The 11,503-nt window shown below is 58.9% G+C and overlaps 1 long non-coding RNA gene across 3 annotated transcripts in view; it reads left to right on the forward strand.

Annotated features, from left to right (window-relative positions):
• The window catches only part of LOC142475232 (uncharacterized), a 16,139-nt gene extending 4,975 nt beyond the window's left edge, over positions 1–11,164 (forward strand). For 2 of the 3 annotated variants that reach the window (XR_012790810.1, XR_012790809.1), the window contains exons 2-3: positions 5,532–5,656; positions 11,014–11,164. This is a non-coding gene — a long non-coding RNA (uncharacterized LOC142475232). Of the gene's footprint in view, positions 1–4,164; positions 4,737–5,531; positions 5,657–11,013 lie in introns of those variants that run through there. The other variant, XR_012790808.1, reaches the window with a different exon arrangement.
• Positions 11,165–11,503: the final 339 nt, after the last annotated feature.

An 11,503-nucleotide genomic window follows, 5' to 3' on the forward strand; every position in this document is an offset into this window, starting at 1 on the left:
ACACACACACCACGTAATACTTACACACAACTCTCCAACCGTGAGATCCACGCAGGAAATAACCGTGTCACGTCAAACAGACAATGCACTCAAGTGTAACTGACACGGTGAGCGGTGATTGTAAATACACAGGCAAGGATAAGAAATGAAGTGGCTATGGCGAGTGGTCAAATCACGTCATATAATGGCTAATCCCAGCCAATCTCTGGGGGAGTCTCAAGTGGCAAAGCTTCAGCACATGACAGGACCAAAGTGTAGCACCGCCTAGAAAGCACAGATCACACTTCCAAGGCCTCCTGCTCTAGTCATACATCACCTCACGTCTGACACATAGCAGAATCATGGAGGACACAAGGAGCTGCACTTCCACTGCAGCAAGGGATTCTGGGAAATGACATGCAAATGAGCTTAAGATATATATATATATATATATATATATATATATATATATATATATATACACACACACACACACACACACACACACACACACACACACACACACACACACACACACACACACACACACACACACACAGTGTTCGACAAACCTATACATTTGCTCGCCCCCGGGCGAGTGGATTTAACATCGTGGCGAGCTCCTATTGGCCCAAGCAGCACACGTGTGGTACTAGGTGGCGAGTAGATTTTTTGGTGATTTGTCGACCACTTGTATATATATATATACACACACACACACACACACACACACACACACACACACACACACACACAACACACACACTGAGAGAAACAGTGAGTGGAGATAATCCTGTGTGTGCTTATTGTAAGTGCGCACTCACACATACTCATACCCCTGTCACACACACTCACTCACACCCCTGTGTATATAGCCAATAAAAATATAACTTGTGAGCACATTCACATCTCAGACAGGTCTGCACCCGCCTTTCACCATATATATATCTATCGAGAAAATGAGAGATAATCCTGTGTTTGTCTAAGTGCTCACACACACTCACTCACACTCACACACTCACACACACACTCAAACCCCCTGACACACACTCACACCCCCTGTCACACAAACTCACACCCCTGTCACACACACACACACACACACCCCCTGTCACACACACACACACCCTGTCACACACACTCACACCCCTGTCACACACAGTGTTCTTATTCTAAGTGCACACTCAGGCTGAGTCCCCTGTGCCGCTGAGCGCGATCAGCGGTGACATCACCCACTCTCCAAGCATGCGCGCCGGCGTCCGCACTATTTCCCAAGCGCGCGGGGGGGGGGGTCGTTGCGGGCAAGCTGAGCGCGCTTCAAAGTCAGATTTTTTTTGTTTATGCAAGCGCCAAACGTGGGTGAGTGTCCGTGCACGAGCGCGGCCCGCTCCGCGTGAGCGGGGACATAAAAAGTGACTTAGCCAGAAGCAACTTCGCCAAGCACCACGCGTTCAGCGGCAGAGGGGACTCGGCCTAACTCTCACTCATACCCCTGTCACACACTCACTCATACCCCTGTCACACACTCACTCATACCCCTGTCACACTCTCACTCATACCCCTGTCACACACTCACTCATACCCCTGTCACACACTCACTTATACCCCTGTCACACTCTCACTCATACCCCTGTCACACACTCACTCATACCCCTGTCACACTCTCACTCATACCCCTGTCACACACTCACTCATACCCCTGTCACACACTCACTCATACCCCTGTCACACACTCACTCATACCCCTGTCACACACTCACTCATACCCCTGTCACACTCTCACTCATACCCCTGTCACACACTCACTCATACCCTGTCACACTCTCACTCATACCCCTGTCACACACTCACTCATACCCCTGTCACACACTCACTCATACCCCTGTCACACTCTCACTCATACCCCTGTCACACACTCACTCCTACCCCTATAACACACTCACTCCTACCCCTGTCACACTCTCACTCACCCCTGTCACACACTCACTCCTACCCCTGTCACACTCTCACTCATACCCCTGTCACACACTCACTCATACCCCTGTCACACTCTCACTCATACCCCTGTCACACACTCACTCATACCCCTGTCACACTCTCACTCATACCCCTGTCACACTCTCACTCATACCCCTGTCACACACTCACTCATACCCCTGTCACACACTCACTCCTACCCCTATAACACACTCACTCCTACCCCTATAACACACTCACTCCTACCCCTGTCACACTCTCACTCATACCCCTGTCACACACTCACTCCTACCCCTGTCACACACTCACCCCTACCCCTGTCACACTCTCACTCATACCCCTGTCACACACTCACTCATACCCCTGTCACACACTCACTCATACCCCTGTCACACACTCACTCCTACCCCTGTCACACTCTCACTCATACCCCTGTCACACACTCACTCATACCCCTGTCACACTCTCACTCATACCCCTGTCACACTCCTCACTCATACCCCTGTCACACACTCACTCATACCCCTGTCACACACTCACTCCCTACCCCTATAACACACTCACTCCTACCCCTATAACACACTCACTCCTACCCCTGTCACACTCTCACTCATACCCCTGTCACACACTCACTCCTACCCCTGTCACACACTCACCCCTACCCCTGTCACACTCTCACTCATACCCCTGTCACACACTCACTCATACCCCTGTCACACACTCACTCATACCCCTGTCACACACTCACTCCTACCCCTGTCACACACTCACTCCTACCCCTGTCACACACTCCTACCCCTGTCACACACTCACTCCTACCCCTGTCACACACTCACTCAAACTATCTCTCTCTCTCTCCTTATTCTAAGTGCACACTCACATACTCGCTCACACCCCTGTCACATACTCACTCATACACTCACACCCCTGTCACACACACTCACACCCTTGCACAGTGGACTAAATTGGTGTCAGTGACTGTTGGTAAATGCAGCAGCTGCCAGTCAGTGAGTGAGGGGGTGAGTGTAAGCTCCGTCACCGCGCTCTGTCGCGGTCACTGCCACGTCCTGCAGAGAGGTGCCCGGCTAACCGCCGTGTGTGTCCCTGTTAGGACCGGCGACGCTGCTGGGGTTATCCCAGCGCACTTCCCGATGTGCGTTTCGCTTTGGCGGCTTTTTCAAGGGTACGTGAGCACTATCTCGCTGGCAGTTCAATCACTAAAGATTTGGGCTCGCTCACCGGCGGACCACCACGAGTGTTACCGGGGGGCTCCTCCACCACAGCCCCTCTCAGGAGTGACCCTCCGACGCTAATCCAGACTTTGCCCTTGTCTGTTATTATATATAACTCATTTCAGCGGATCTGACGCCATATCTTCCTCCCCCTGCAGCCACGTGATCTACTAATTATACTTCTAATTTAGCACACGCTGAAGTTCAATTGTTTCACTTTAAGTTTTCCCGTTTATCGATGATATATATTCACGACGTTTCGGACCTAATGGGGTTCATGTTCTCCTCTGGTTAGATGCACCTCATTATTATTATTATTATTATACTGTTTGTTCTGTGTGTGTGTGTGTGTGTGTGTGTTATTTACGTTGGCGCCTAATGGATGCGGCTCTGAGTAATTGGCGACTCGCAGGATATGAGTATAAATATAAGAGCCCCGGTGACGTTGCCCCCTGAAAAGCACGTTGTACGTGCGAAACGCGTTGCGGTCTCATCACTTTGTTTGCACGTCCCCACACAGGTGCGTCGTCGCATGTGGCCCCCACGGATCTAAGGGATGCGAGTTCTGAGTCCGGGAACTGGGTGCATCGGGTCCTAGCAGAATCACACCCTCACCGGACCTTCTCGTCCCTCCCCGGGACATCGCGGGGCCACCGGACCTTCTCAGCCCTCCCCGGGACATCGCGGGGCCACCGGACCTTCTCGTCCCTCCCCGGGACATCGCAAGGGCCACCGGACCTTCTCGGCCCTCCCCGGGACATCGCGGGGCCACCGGACCTTCTCGGCCCTCCCCGGGACATCGCAAGGGCCACCGGACCTTCTCGGCCCTCCCCGGGACATCGCGGGGCCACCGGACCTTCTCAGCCCTCCCCGGGACATCGCGGGGCCACCGGACCTTCTCGGCCCTCCCCGGGACATCGCGGGGCCACCGGACCTTCTCGGCCCTCCCCGGACATCGCGGGGCCACCGAGGGACATCGCGGGGCCACCGGACCTTCTCGGCCCTCCCCGGGACATCGCGGGGCCACCGGACCTTCTCGGCCCTCCCCGGGACATCGCGGGGCCACCGGACCTTCTCGGCCCTCCCCGGGACATCGCGGGGCCACCGGACCTTCTCGGCCCTCCCCGGGACATCGCGGGGCCACCGGACCTTCTCGGCCCTCCCCGGGACATCGCGGGGCCACCGGACCTTCTCTGCTCTCCCCGGGACATCGCGGGGCCACCGGACCTTCTCGGCCCTCCCCGGGACATCGCGGGGCCACCGGACCTTCTCGGCTCTCCCCGGGACATCGCGGGGCCACCGGACCTTCTCGGCCCTCCCCGGGACATCGCGGGGCCACCGGACCTTCTCGGCCCTCCCCGGGACATCGCGGGGCCACCGGACCTTCTCGGCCCTCCCCCGGGACATCGCGGGGCCACCGGACCTTCTCGGCCCTCCCCGGGACATCGCAAGGGCCACCGGACCTTCTCGGCCCTCCCCGGGACATCGCGGGGCCACCGGACCTTCTCGGCCCTCCCCGGGACATCGCGGGACCTGCTTTTACCTATTGTAAGTCTGTGCTATATGTTTGTGTGTCTCTTTATATGACACTATTTGCCCGTCACGCCTGCTGCGCTGTGTCTCTTGTTGTGATATATAGACATTGCAAGGGGAGATGCCTCCTAAAGGGGGGTGTGATAACCCTCCTCCACGCATCGGAGGGTATAAATGTGAATATAATATTGGAATCCCCCAAAAATGGCTGCCCCCCCCCCCCCCCCCATCATGGAGGATTATATATGACTAGCAAAAGACGTGCTGGTCACGTGTCCCCGTGACTGGCCGGGCAGTGGGGGCGCGTGTTCCTTCCCCTGTTCCCCGCCGACTTGCCACCGCACGCGCCTCTCCGATGAGCCGACGTACGTTTCACCTGCTCGGCGTCATCGGGGGGCGGGGTCCAAGCCGACATCGGGAGGTTTTTATTGGACACGGACACAGAGCCAGCTTTCTTTTCTATTGGCTCACGGAGTCATGTGGTAGGGGTGTCACTGCCACAGCGAAGCTGGCTTTTTATTGGCTATGGGAGTCGTGTGTGTGCGTGTGTGCGTGTGTGCGCGTGTGTGTGTGTGCGTGTGTGCGTGTGTGCGTGTGTGTGTGTGCGTGTGTGCGTGTGCGTGTGTGTGTGTGTGTGTGTGTGTGTATATATATATGTGTGTGTGTGTGTATATATATGTGTGTGTGTGTGTGTATATTTATATGTGTGTGTGTGTGTGTGTGTATATATATATGTGTGTGTGTGTGTGTGTGTATATGTGCGCGTGTGTGTGACATATTATTACACATACACGTCTCTGCCTCCCTCAGATCTCCTTTCTCTCACTCACGGACGGGCTCTTCTCGTCGCCATGAGATCGCCTGCCCCTCCGCACCGCAGGAAATCTCGCCCCCCAGGAAAGTGACACCCCCGAGAGCGCCCATGCCCAGCACTAGTAAGTAGGGACGCTCTGCGGGGGGAGGAGACGAGGCGATGCTCTGCGGGGGGAGGAGACGAGCCGATGCTCTGCGGGGGAGGAGACGAGACGATGCTCTGCGTGGTGACACAAAGCGATGCTCTGCGGGGGGAGACAAAGCGATGCTCTGCGGGGGGAGACAAAGCGATGCTCTGCGGGGGAGACAAAGCGATGCTCTGCGGGGGGAGGAGACGAGACGATGCTCTGCGGGGTGACACAAAGCGATGCTCTGCGGGGGGAGACAAAGCGATGCTCTGCGGGGGGAGACAAAGCGATGCTCTGCGGGGGGAGACAAAGCGATGCTCTGCGGGGGGAGGAGACGAGACGATGCTCTGCGGGGTGACACAAAGCGATGCTCTGCGTGGGGAGACAAAGCGATGCTTGGCGGGGTGACACAAAGCGATGCTCTGCGGGGGGAGACAAAGCGATGCTCTGCGGGGGGAGGAGACGAGACGATGCTCTGCGGGGTGACACAAAGCGATGCTCTGCGGGGGAGGAGACGAGACGATGCTCTGCGGGGGGAGACAAAGCGATGCTCTGCGGGGGAGGAGACGAGACGATGCTCTGCGGGGTGACACAAAGCGATGCTCTGCGGGGAGAGGGAGACAAAGCGATGCTCTGCGGGGGGAAGAGACAAAGCGATGCTCTGCGGGGGGAAGAGACAAAGCGATGCTCTGCGGCGGGGGGAGACGAGACGATGCTCTGCGGGGGGAAGAGACGAAGCGATGCTCTGCGGGGGGAGACAAAGCGATGCTCTGGGATGAGGAGAGGAAGCGATTCTCTGCGGGGGAGACAAAGCGATGCTCTGCGGGGGAAGAGACAAAGCGATGCTCTATGGGGGAGACAAAGTGATGCTCTGCGGGGGGAGACAAAGCGATGTTCTGCGGGGGAGAGACAAAGCGATGCTCTGCCGGGGGAGACAAAGCGATTGTGACGGGAGCTTTGTGACAGGCTATTAATAATACACAAAATATATATATACTAGCTGAGAGACCCGGCGTTGCCCGGGATGTAATGTTCCCGTTCCTCTCTCTCCTCCCCCCTCTCTCTGTTTGTCCCCCATTCACATCAATCCAGTCCCCCCCCTCCCTCCCTCCTTTACAGCTTCATGTAGCGTGTGTGCGTCAGTCACTGTGTGTTTTGCTCGCGCGTCAGTGAGTCTGAGGCAGAAACACAAACACACACAGACTGACGCACACACAGTCAGTGTGTGCCTCAGTCAGTGTGTGCGTGCGTCAGTCAGGCTTTGTGTGCGCGTCAGTCAGTGTGTGCGTGCGTGCGGCAGTCAGTCAGTGTGTGCGCGCGGGGCGTCAAAGGCAGGGGGGGGCGTCAAAGGCAGGGGGGGGCGTCAAAGGGAGGGGGGGGGCGTCAAAGGGAGGGGGGGGGCGTCAAGGGAGGGGGGGGCGTCAAAGGGAGGGGGGGGGCGTCAAAGGGAGGGGGGGGGCGTCAAAGGGAGGGGGGGGGGCGTACAAAGGGAGGGGGGGGGGCGTCAAAGGGAGGGGGGGGGCGTCAAAGGGAGGGGGGGGGCGTCAAAGGGAGGGGGGGGGGCGCCTCAAAGGCATGGATTCCTCCCCTGCATTTCCTGCAGTGGACAGGAGGGGGGGGGGCAGTGGACAGGAGGGGGGGGGCAGTGGACAGGAGGGGGGGGGCAGTGGACAGGAGGGGGGGGCAGTGGACAGGAGGGGGGGCAGTGGACAGGAGGGGGGGGCAGTGGACAGGAGGGGGGGGGCAGTGGACAGGAGGGGGGGCAGTGGACAGGAGGGGGGGGGCAGTGGACAGGAGGGGGGGGCAGTGGACAGGAGGGGGGGGGGCAGTGGACAGGAGGGGGGGCAGTGGACAGGAGGGGGGGGGGCAGTGGACAGGAGGGGGGGGGCAGTGGACAGGAGGGGGGGGGCAGTGGACAGGAGGGGGGGGGCAGTGGACAGGAGGGGGGGGGCAGTGGACAGGAGGGGGGGGGCAGTGGACAGGAGGGGGGGGCAGTGGACAGGAGGGGGGCAGTGGACAGGAGGGGGGGGCAGTGGACAGGAGGGGGGGGCAGTGGACAGGAGGGGGGGGGGCAGTGGACAGGAGGGGGGGGGCAGTGGACAGGAGGGGGGGGCAGTGGACAGGAGGGGGGGGGGCAGTGGACAGGAGGGGGGGGGCAGTGGACAGGAGGGGGGGGCAGTGGACAGGAGGGAGGGGGCAGTGGACAGGAGGGGGGGGCAGTGGACAGGAGGGGGGGCAGTGGACAGGAGGGGGGGGCAGTGGACAGGAGGGGGGGGCAGTGGACAGGAGGGGGGGGGCAGTGGACAGGAGGGGGGGGGGCAGTGGACAGGAGGGGGGGGGCAGTGGACAGGAGGGGGGGGGGCAGTGGACAGGAGGGAGGGGGCAGTGGACAGGAGGGAGGGGGCAGTGGACAGGAGGGGGGGGCAGTGGACAGGAGGGGGGGGCAGTGGACAGGAGGGGGGGGGGCAGTGGACAGGAGGGGGGGGGCAGTGGACAGGAGGGGGGGGGCAGTGGACAGGAGGGGGGGGGCAGTGGACAGGAGGGGGGGGCAGTGGACAGGAGGGGGGGGCAGTGGATAGGAGGGGGGGGCAGTGGACAGTGACACACACACACACACACACACACACACACCTCAGTTGATGCGCCCTTTCTCAGTTCCGTTTGGCGCCGGAGGTGGGGAGCGACACTACCTGTACTTCCGGGCGCCGCCACCGTCTGACTCGGCGCCGCGAGGGAGGAAGGGGGTCCGCCATCTTACGCGCCGCGTGGCAGCTGCGGGAAGCGAGGTGATTTGGAGCGGGGAGGGGGGAGAGGTGATTTGGAGCGGGGAGAGGTGATTTGGAGCGGGGAGAGGTGATTTGGAGCGGGGAGAGGTGATTTGGAGCGGGGAGGGGGAGAGGTGATTTGGAGCGGTGAGGGGGGAGAGGTGATGCCGCTGGGGAGGGGGAAAGGTGATTTGGAGCGGGGAGGGGGAGAGGTGATGCCGCTGGGGAGGGGGAAAGGTGATTTGGAGCGGGGAGGGGGAAGAGGTGATGCCGCTGGGGAAGGGGAAGAGGTGATGCCGCTGGGGAGGGGGAAGAGGTGATGCCGCTGGGGAGGGGGAAGAGGTGATGCCGCTGGGGAGGGGGAAGAGGTGATGCCGCTGGGGAGGGGGAAGAGGTGATGCCGCTGGGAGGGGGAAGAGGTGATGCCGCTGGGGAGCGGGGAGAGGTGATTTGGAGCGGGGAGAGGTGATTTGGAGCGGGGAGAGGTGATTTGGAGCGGGGAGGGGGAGAGGTGATGCCGCTGGGGAGGGGGGAGAGATGATTTGGGGAGGGGGAGAGGTGATGCCGCTGGGGAGGGGGAGAGGTGATTTGGGGAGGGGGAGAGGTGATGCCGCTGGGGAGGGGGGAGAGGTGATTTGGAGAGGGGAGAGAGGTGTGTGTGTGTGTGTGTGTTTTATTTATTTTTTTGGACCTTTGGCCCGTCACTCCGCCTCAGGCCAATGAGAGGTGTGGGGGGCGGGCCAAGGGGGTGGTGTGAGTGTGTGAGGCCAATGAGAGGTGTGCGGGGGCGGGCGGGCCAAGGGACCAATGAGATTGCCGCTAGGGACACCGGACATCCAGCAGGCAGGCAGGCATGCATGCAGGCAGGCAGGCAAACATACAGTGCTTTCACTAATATAGTATAAGATATAACTTGGTTGAACTGGAACGAGACTTAGATATGATAAAATATAATTTATTCCTTGATAAAGGTAAACACACAAAATATACAAATAACAGGCAAAATATGGACACTTACTTGAAGATTAGGACAAGAAAGCCATCAGGATACAGGATGGGCATTTCTTCCATAATTCAGTTGCAGATGAAGACATTACGGCAATACATGAAGACATTTGAGTAAGGGCTGACTCTGACTTAAATACCATGTCAAACTCATCTCTTAACCCTAGATGCCGAAAAGGCTAGAAAAAATCTCTTTGAAGCTCTTTGAAGCTGATTTTTGGGCTTCTATTGTTTAGTGCGAAGTATCACACTTAAAAACTCAGTTCCTTTGTCCCTGGGCCCAGCATAAACAATTAGGCAATTTAGCTTTTGATCACCAGGCTATGTAAATTCTAGCAAGATGTCCTTCCTGCTCATTACCATAACAGAGGGAGTTTGCAGTTTTCAGAACAGATTCCAAAATTCCATATACCCTGTAAATAACTTCATATCTTCAGTTCAGTAGTACTTACTGGCACGTGAGACATATTAATACATTCCGATGCTCTGCGGGGAAGAGACAAAGCGATGTTCTGCGGGGGAGAGACAAAGCGATGCTCTGCGGGGGGAGACAAAGTGATGTTCTGCTGGGGAGAGACAAAGCGATGCTCTGCGGGGGGAGACAAAGCGATGCTCTGCGGGGGAGAGACAAAGCGATGCTCTGCGGGGCAGAGACAAAGCGATGCTCTGCGGGGCAGAGACAAAGCGATGCTCTGCGGGGCAGAGACAAAGCGATGCTCTGCGGGGGCAGAGACAAAGCGATGCTCTGCGGGGGAGAGACAAAGCGATGCTCTGCGGGGAGAGACAAAGCGATGCTCTGGGATGAGGGAGAGGAAGTGATGCTCTGCGGGGGGAGGAGACAAAGCGATGCTATGTAGAAGGAGACGAAGCGATGCTCTGCGGGGGGAGGAAGCGATGCTCTACGCGGGGAAGGGACGAAGCGATGCTCTGCGGGGAGAGGGAGAGGAAGTGATGCTCTGCGGGGGAGAGACAAAGCGATGCTCTGGGATGAGGGAGAGGAAGTGATGCTCTGCGGGGAGAGGAGGACAAAGCGATGCTCTGCGGGGAGAGGGAGACAAAGCGATGCTCTGCGGGGAGAGGGAGACAAAGCGATGCTCTGCGGGGGAGACAAAGCGATGCTCTGCAGGAGGAGACGAAGCGATGTTCTGCGGGGGGAAGAGACGAAGCAATGTTCTGCGGGGGGAGACAAAGCGATGCTCTGCGGGGGTGGGAGACAAAGCGATGCTCTGCAGATCTTTTGTATGCAATGTTCTGAACCTCTTTCCCTCCCCCTCTCCTCTTTCCCTCCCCCTCTCCTCTTTCCCTCCCCCTCTCCTCTTTCCCTCCCCCTCTCCTCTTTCCCTCCCCCTCTCCTCTTTCCCTCCCCCTCTCCTCTTTCCCTCCCCTCTCCTCTTTCCCTCCCCCTCTCCTCTTCCTCCCCTCTCCTCTTTCCCTCTCCCCTCCCCTCCTCTCTTTCCCTCTCCCCTCCCCCTCCTCTCTTTCCCTCTCCCCTCCCCCTCCTCTCTTTCCCTGCCCCGCCTGCCCTTCTCACTCTTCCCCCCCCTCCCCCCCCGCCTCCCTCCCCCCCCCCCCCACCTCCAGGTCCGGGTAGAGAGCGCGTGGTGGAGAGGAGGAGAGAGAGCGAGGTGAGGAGGCGCCGGTATCGCCCGGGAGCGCGCGCGCTGCTGGAGATTCGCAAATATCAGAAAACAACTGAACTTCTCATCAGGAAGCAGCCCTTCTCCAGGCTGGTGAGGGGGGAGAGGAGAGAGCGGGGGGGAGGGAGAGGAGAGGAGAGCGGGGAGGTGAGGGGGGGAGGGTTAGGTATGTGTGAGCGCTGTGTCCCGTGCAGGTGAGGGGGGGAGGGTTAGGTATGTGTGAGCGCTGTGTCCCGTGCAGGTGAGGGGGGAGGGTTAGGTATGTGTGAGCGCTGTGTCCCGTGCAGGTGAGGGGGGGAGGGTTAGGTATGTGTGAGCGCTGTGTCCCGTGCAGGTGAGGGGGGAGGGTTAGGTATGTGTGAGCGCTGTGTCCCGTGCAGGTGAGGGGGGGAGGGTTAGGTATGTGTGAGCGCTGTGTCCCGTGCAGGTGAGGG

The sequence above is a fragment of the Ascaphus truei genome, unplaced genomic scaffold, assembly GCF_040206685.1.
Source record: "Ascaphus truei isolate aAscTru1 unplaced genomic scaffold, aAscTru1.hap1 HAP1_SCAFFOLD_1118, whole genome shotgun sequence".
In the NCBI taxonomy this organism is placed as follows: Eukaryota; Metazoa; Chordata; class Amphibia; order Anura; family Ascaphidae; genus Ascaphus; species Ascaphus truei.